The sequence below is a fragment of the Brienomyrus brachyistius genome, chromosome 8 (genome assembly GCF_023856365.1).
Source record: "Brienomyrus brachyistius isolate T26 chromosome 8, BBRACH_0.4, whole genome shotgun sequence".
Taxonomy (NCBI): Eukaryota; Metazoa; Chordata; class Actinopteri; order Osteoglossiformes; family Mormyridae; genus Brienomyrus; species Brienomyrus brachyistius.
In genome coordinates, this window is record NC_064540.1 from 24,522,625 (window position 1) to 24,528,624 (window position 6,000).

Consider the following 6,000-nt stretch of genomic DNA (forward strand, 5'->3'; position numbering starts at 1 on the left):
TCAGCAAGTGATATAATATGTTAAGCTATGTAACTTATTGCTTAAGCAAGTAACTGCTAGAAGGGTACCACCCTGGACATTCATTTTTATTAATGCCATATTACAATACGCCTATTTGAGATGAGAACAAGGGCAAGGTTGGGAGTTGCCTGCTGAACATGCAATTATTATGGTAAATCAACGAGTGTACATTTCACATTTTCTAAACATTTTTGGCCAAGTTTAATCTCAGGGTATTGAAGCAGGTGTCAGTGAAGTAAGCTGACTTCACTTATTGTAGAAATAAAAAAATTATCATTTGAATTTTAAAAAGTCTGAATCATTTCAATTAAAATGGTCTGAATCATTTAAATAAAAATGTAGCAATTCTTCCTGTTATGACTACAAGTGTAGACACATGTTTCGGTTTGCTTGTGACTAAGCACTGAGCTGTACTTATCAGGCGTATTATTTCCTCCTCTTCCCTCCTTTTCCCTGCATACAAATTATATTCAGTTTCAGTAAATGTTGTCACAGGGTCATAGTGAGCCTGGAGCCTATTCCAGGAAGCACAAGGCAAGATGACACCATGGGTGGGACACCAGCGCGTTGCAGTTGCACACATTGACCCAGCAAAAGCAATTTAGGGACACCATTGTTGTTGTTGTCAATAGCAAGACAACACAGACTTCCTGTTCCCAAGCAGCAGATTGCATTACACCCAGGCACTCGCGTTCAGCTGAGAGGTGTAATTCTTTCAGAGTGCGCTGGGGCTTCCTCTGGGACACACAGAAGGACTTAACAAGAACAGCTCCGGTGGAAGCTAATTGTAGGAGGTATCATAAAATCTGCAGACCACCTCCTGATCCAGAAGAACAGCAGTTATACTCCGAGACGCTATCGGAGTTGATACAGTCCGCGTTTTATTATGCAGAATCAACCTGACAATCCTGCAAAGAAACCGAAGGACAGTCACTGGTATCGATGATCATATCTTTTTTGTTACTACATTAAGCTCATGGTGAACTGACAGCTTGATCTACAAACTCACTACAGGTGGGTACCTGGCAGCCCCATCCTGCCATCGGCTTTGCTTTCTCATTTTCCATCACTCATGAAGGAGACTCCCAGACATTCAAACCTCACTAGAGGTTGGACCTACTAATGCTGGACCCCTGAGAAACAAATATACAGCCGACGGAGTGAACAAAGGATGAAAAATATGGGGCTATTATTGTAACAAAATTATTTGCAAATGTGTATGAAGAGTTGTGTGACTGTATCTCAATCAGATGTGTAATCATATTTGTAAATGTAAAAGAATTTGCAAATGCATACTGAAATTTGGAAATGTGTACAGGAATCTGTAAATGTGAATTCAGAATCTGTGTGTGTAATTAGCATGTGTACTGAGATTTGTATGTGTGTGGTCAAATCTGTAAATGCGTACCTAGGTATTAAGGCTAAAAAGTCTTTTGCTCCAAGAGCTTGTAAATACAGACAAGTCATCAGTTACCACTTTTGGCTGTCTTTTCACATGTTATTTTTGCTACACTTCAGCCACAGCAGATTGTCTGTGTGTGGAGGTTTTGAGGGCTTAGGGCTGTCCCACTGTCAAGGTTTTGAGGGCTTAGGGCTGTCCCATTGTCAAGGTTTTAAGGGCTTAGGGCTGTCCCACTGTCAAGGTTTTGAGGGCTTAAATGTGGAACACCATCAGGATATAAACCGTCAGACAGTATACCTCATGATATGAAATGCTGAATATATATCTGAATTATATAATATCTAGTGACTTTTTAGCCATCAATACCCATGTACGTATTTACAGATTTGTTCATGCATTCACAAATCTATGCATGCATTTACAGATTTGTCTATGCATTCTCAGATCAATGCATGCATTTACAGATTTATCTATGCATTCACAGATCTATGCGTGTATTTACAGATTTATCTACACATGTACAAATCTCAGTATACTTGAAAATCTCATTATGCATATGAATCTGATGATGCCCACGGATTATAAATACACATTTACAGATTCCTGTACACATTTTCAAATCTTAGTACGCATTTACAAATTCTTTTATACATTTACAAATCTGATTATACACCCATGGATTGAGATACTGTCACACAACTCTTCACACACATTTGCAAATAATTTTGCTACAATAGCCCCATGGAAAAGCACCATTAACCACTAGGGGGAGAAAATCTTTCATCTCAACATTATCAGACTGGAATAACCAAGTGCTGAATGGCACTCTTTAAAAACTATTTCTAATGAAAACTGAGTATCAAATGGGACATGAGATTATTTATGTTATCATTTATTACAGAGCATAATCAAATTATTTAGGCAAGAGGAATTATCCTTGCTTGTTTACAAAACATTAAACAAAAATTAAACAAAAAAAAAATTGATTGTGCAAAATTATATATTACTACCTAATGCTTTATTAACACGTATATGTTTGTGTTTGAATAATAATGTTCAAGTAATAAAAAAAGGATTTCAGTTAATTAAAGTGTTAATAAAGCATGTGTCCAGCTCTGGTTATGCAGTTTACAGTACTGCATAGGGACTAAGAAGTTAGCATGACGATAGGTAAACACTACTCTGTCTCGGGAGCCGTGCAAATTGCACGAAACAGAGCTGCTATTTAGGTGTTAGGAAAAAAAGCAAATAGCACATAGAGTAAAATCTCGGTAAGTTCATAAAGGAAAAAAGAAAAAGTTCTGCTGGATCTCAAGAAAATTTGGAAGCCACTTGACTCTCCTGCCCAAAAACTCTCCTTACAGAATAGAGTGATTTTCACACATCCACAGACAACTGATATCCAACTTTGTTTTTCTTTCTCAACATCAGCTAGCTGCAGATTTGTTAACATGCTACCATAAATAGAAGTTCCAAATGTACTTACAATGGTTTTCTGTCAACACCACAAAGGACCAACAACACCAAGCTCTCATTTGAAGGCTACAGCTTACAACAGAGAGAGGATTAAGCACACACCCTCAGTCATGCTTAGTATTTCTCCCTCAGTTCCAGCTCCAACTGAGAGAACAATCCACTGAGACCTAAATTCAATTCAATTAAATTTAACCTTATTTATATGGACCAGAATGGGGAATCTGATCCACAAAGAGCCGGTGTTGGTGCAGGTTTTTGGGATGACCTCTCAATCAGACAATAATAAAGCAGCGATTCTCAGCTCCAGGCCTGGGGACCCACTGTTATTGGCTGATTAAGAGGTCATTCCAAAAATCCATAGCCACACCAGCCCTCTATGGAACATGTTCCCCACCCATAATATAGAGCTTTTAACAAGGAGAATTGTCACAAAGCACTTTACAGAGTCCCAGGCCCAAGGTCTTCAAGGTGCCTATGGTGACCCTGGCAAGGAAATCTCCCTCAAAGAGCCCATGGGAGTAACCTTGGGAGGAAGCAGACTTAGGGAGGAAGCCCAATCTCCTCAGACCAGCACTGAGTAGTGCAGCTTGCATGCAAGAAGATGGAAGGACAGCACAGGTAGGTAGGAGCATTGTGGAGCACGACATGCGGGTAGGCAGTCAGGCAATCAGGGCGAGTCAGGTGGTTTAGGCTGATGGCCGGCAGGCAGTGCGGCACAGGCAGGGGGCAGGCAAGCAGAAACAAACAGGCCAGGGGGCCGGCAGGGGGCTCCCTTGCATCTGGATCTCTGTGTGCTTCAACCCAGAAGTGGGGCGGAGATAAGGAAAGTGCATCAGCATATCTGGTGTCACTCCTTTGTGTAAGGAGTAAAGCAGGGGTGGGGAACCTGTTGCATGGAGGGCTGGTGTGGCTGCGGGTTTCTGGGATGGCTGACTGCGAGGTCATCCCAAAAGGCTGCACCCTCAGCGACCCTCCATGGAACAGGTTCCCTACCCTAGGAGCAAAGGGATAAAATGAATACATTTGTGATGCACAACACGATGCAGCAGTCTAGGTGTTCTCATCACGAAAGAACCAGGCCCAGGTTTAGTATATTGTGACCCCAAAAAAAGAGTTTAGATTTCAAGTGGATACATCACAACATATCCTAGGTGCTGTGCTATACTGTGTCTTTAGGATCCCATAGGAACATTTAGAAGATGCATCCAGATCCCTCTGAGACGAACTAGACTCAGATCTATTCTCGTCATTTTGAATGCTAGTGTTTGCACAAGTATATGTATGGTTGTCATTAGGGATGGGCCGAATGGCATTGAATGGCATTTTTTCAGGTCTGATCCTATTTTGATAACAACTGGCAATACCAATACAGACTCCAATACAAGAGCTATTTTTACTTTAATATTTTTATATAATATGTATTTAAACTTTATATATTATTGATATTAATCAATAGAACATACAGATGAAAAATGCATGACAAAGAAATCTTTTTGCCATACCAGAAACATACACTGTTCAAAAAAATTAAAGGAGCACTTTGAAAACACATCAGATATCAATGTGGAAAAAAATCATGCTGGATATCTATAATGATGTAGACTGGGTAATGTGTTAGGAAGGAAAGGAGGCCACATCATTTGATGGATATGAAATTATCAACCTACAGAGGGCTGAATTCAAAGACACCCCGAAAATCAAAATGAAAAATGATGCGGCAGGCTAATCCATTTAGCCAAAATTTCATTACAGTAACTCAGAATCATACTCAGTAGTTTGTATGGCCCCCACGTGGTTGTATGCATGCCTGACAATGTCGGTGCATGGTCCTAATGAGATGACAGATGGTGTCCTGGGGGATCTCCTCTCAGATCTAGCCCAGGGTATCACTGAGCTTCTGGACAGTCTGAGGTGCAACCTGGTGGCATCGGATGGATGAAACATAATGTCCCAGAGGTGTTCTATTGGATTTAGGTCAGGCGAGCGTGGGGGACAGTCAATGGTATTGGTTCCTTCATCCTCCAGGAACTGCCTACATGCTCTTGCCACATGTCGTGCACCAGAAGGAACCCAGGACCTACTGCACCAGCATAGGGTCTGACAATGGGTTCAAGGATTTCATCCTGATACCTAATGGCAGTTAAGGTGCCGTTGTCTAGCCTGTAGAGGTCTGTGCGTCCCTCCATGGATATGCCTCCCCAGACCATCACTGACCCACCACCAAACCGGTCATGCTGAACAATGCTGCAGCTAGCATAACGTTCTCCATGGCTTCTCCAGACCCTTTCACATCTGTCACATGTGCTCAGGGTGAACCTGCTCTCATCTGTGAAAAGCACGGGGTGCCAGTGGCAGACCTGCAAATTCTGGTAATCTATGGCAAATGCCAATCGAGCTCCATGGTGCTGGGCAGTGAGCACAGGGCCCACTAGAGGACGTTGGGCCCTCAAGCCACCCTCATGAAGTCCGGCTCTGACCAAACAATCAGAAACATTCACACCAGTGGCCTGCTGGAGGTCATTTTGTAGGGCTCCAGCAGTGTTCATCCTGTTCCTCGATCTGGAGCAGATACAGGTCCTGCTGATGGGTTAAGGACCTTCTACGGCCCTGTCCAGCTCTCCTTGAGTATCTGCCTGTATCTTGCAATCTCCTCCATGCCCTTGAGACTGTGCTGGGAGACGCAGCAAACCTTCTGGCAATGGTATGTATTGATGTGCCATCCTGGAGGAGTTGGACTAAACTGGTGGTGAACAAAACTTCCTCAACACTCATAGAGGTTAGCCAAATAAGGTATGTGACTATAAAGTAATGATCAAATTATTAGAAATGAAAGGGGATACTGTCTCTTTTCATGTATATAGCAAAAGGAAAGAGCCGGGGGACAGAGGAAATATATCACAGCGAAATGAGGATCCCAAAATCCATCCAGCTGAACTCTGACTATTATTACAGTACATCTTTGAAAAATCTAAATAAATTGAACCTGAAACAATGCTCAGATGTGTACGTAACTATACTCCTACGTACATGCCGTATTTGACATATTACATGTCTACTTACAGTTATTGCATGCATATGTTGTTCATTTTCAATTGTTCTAG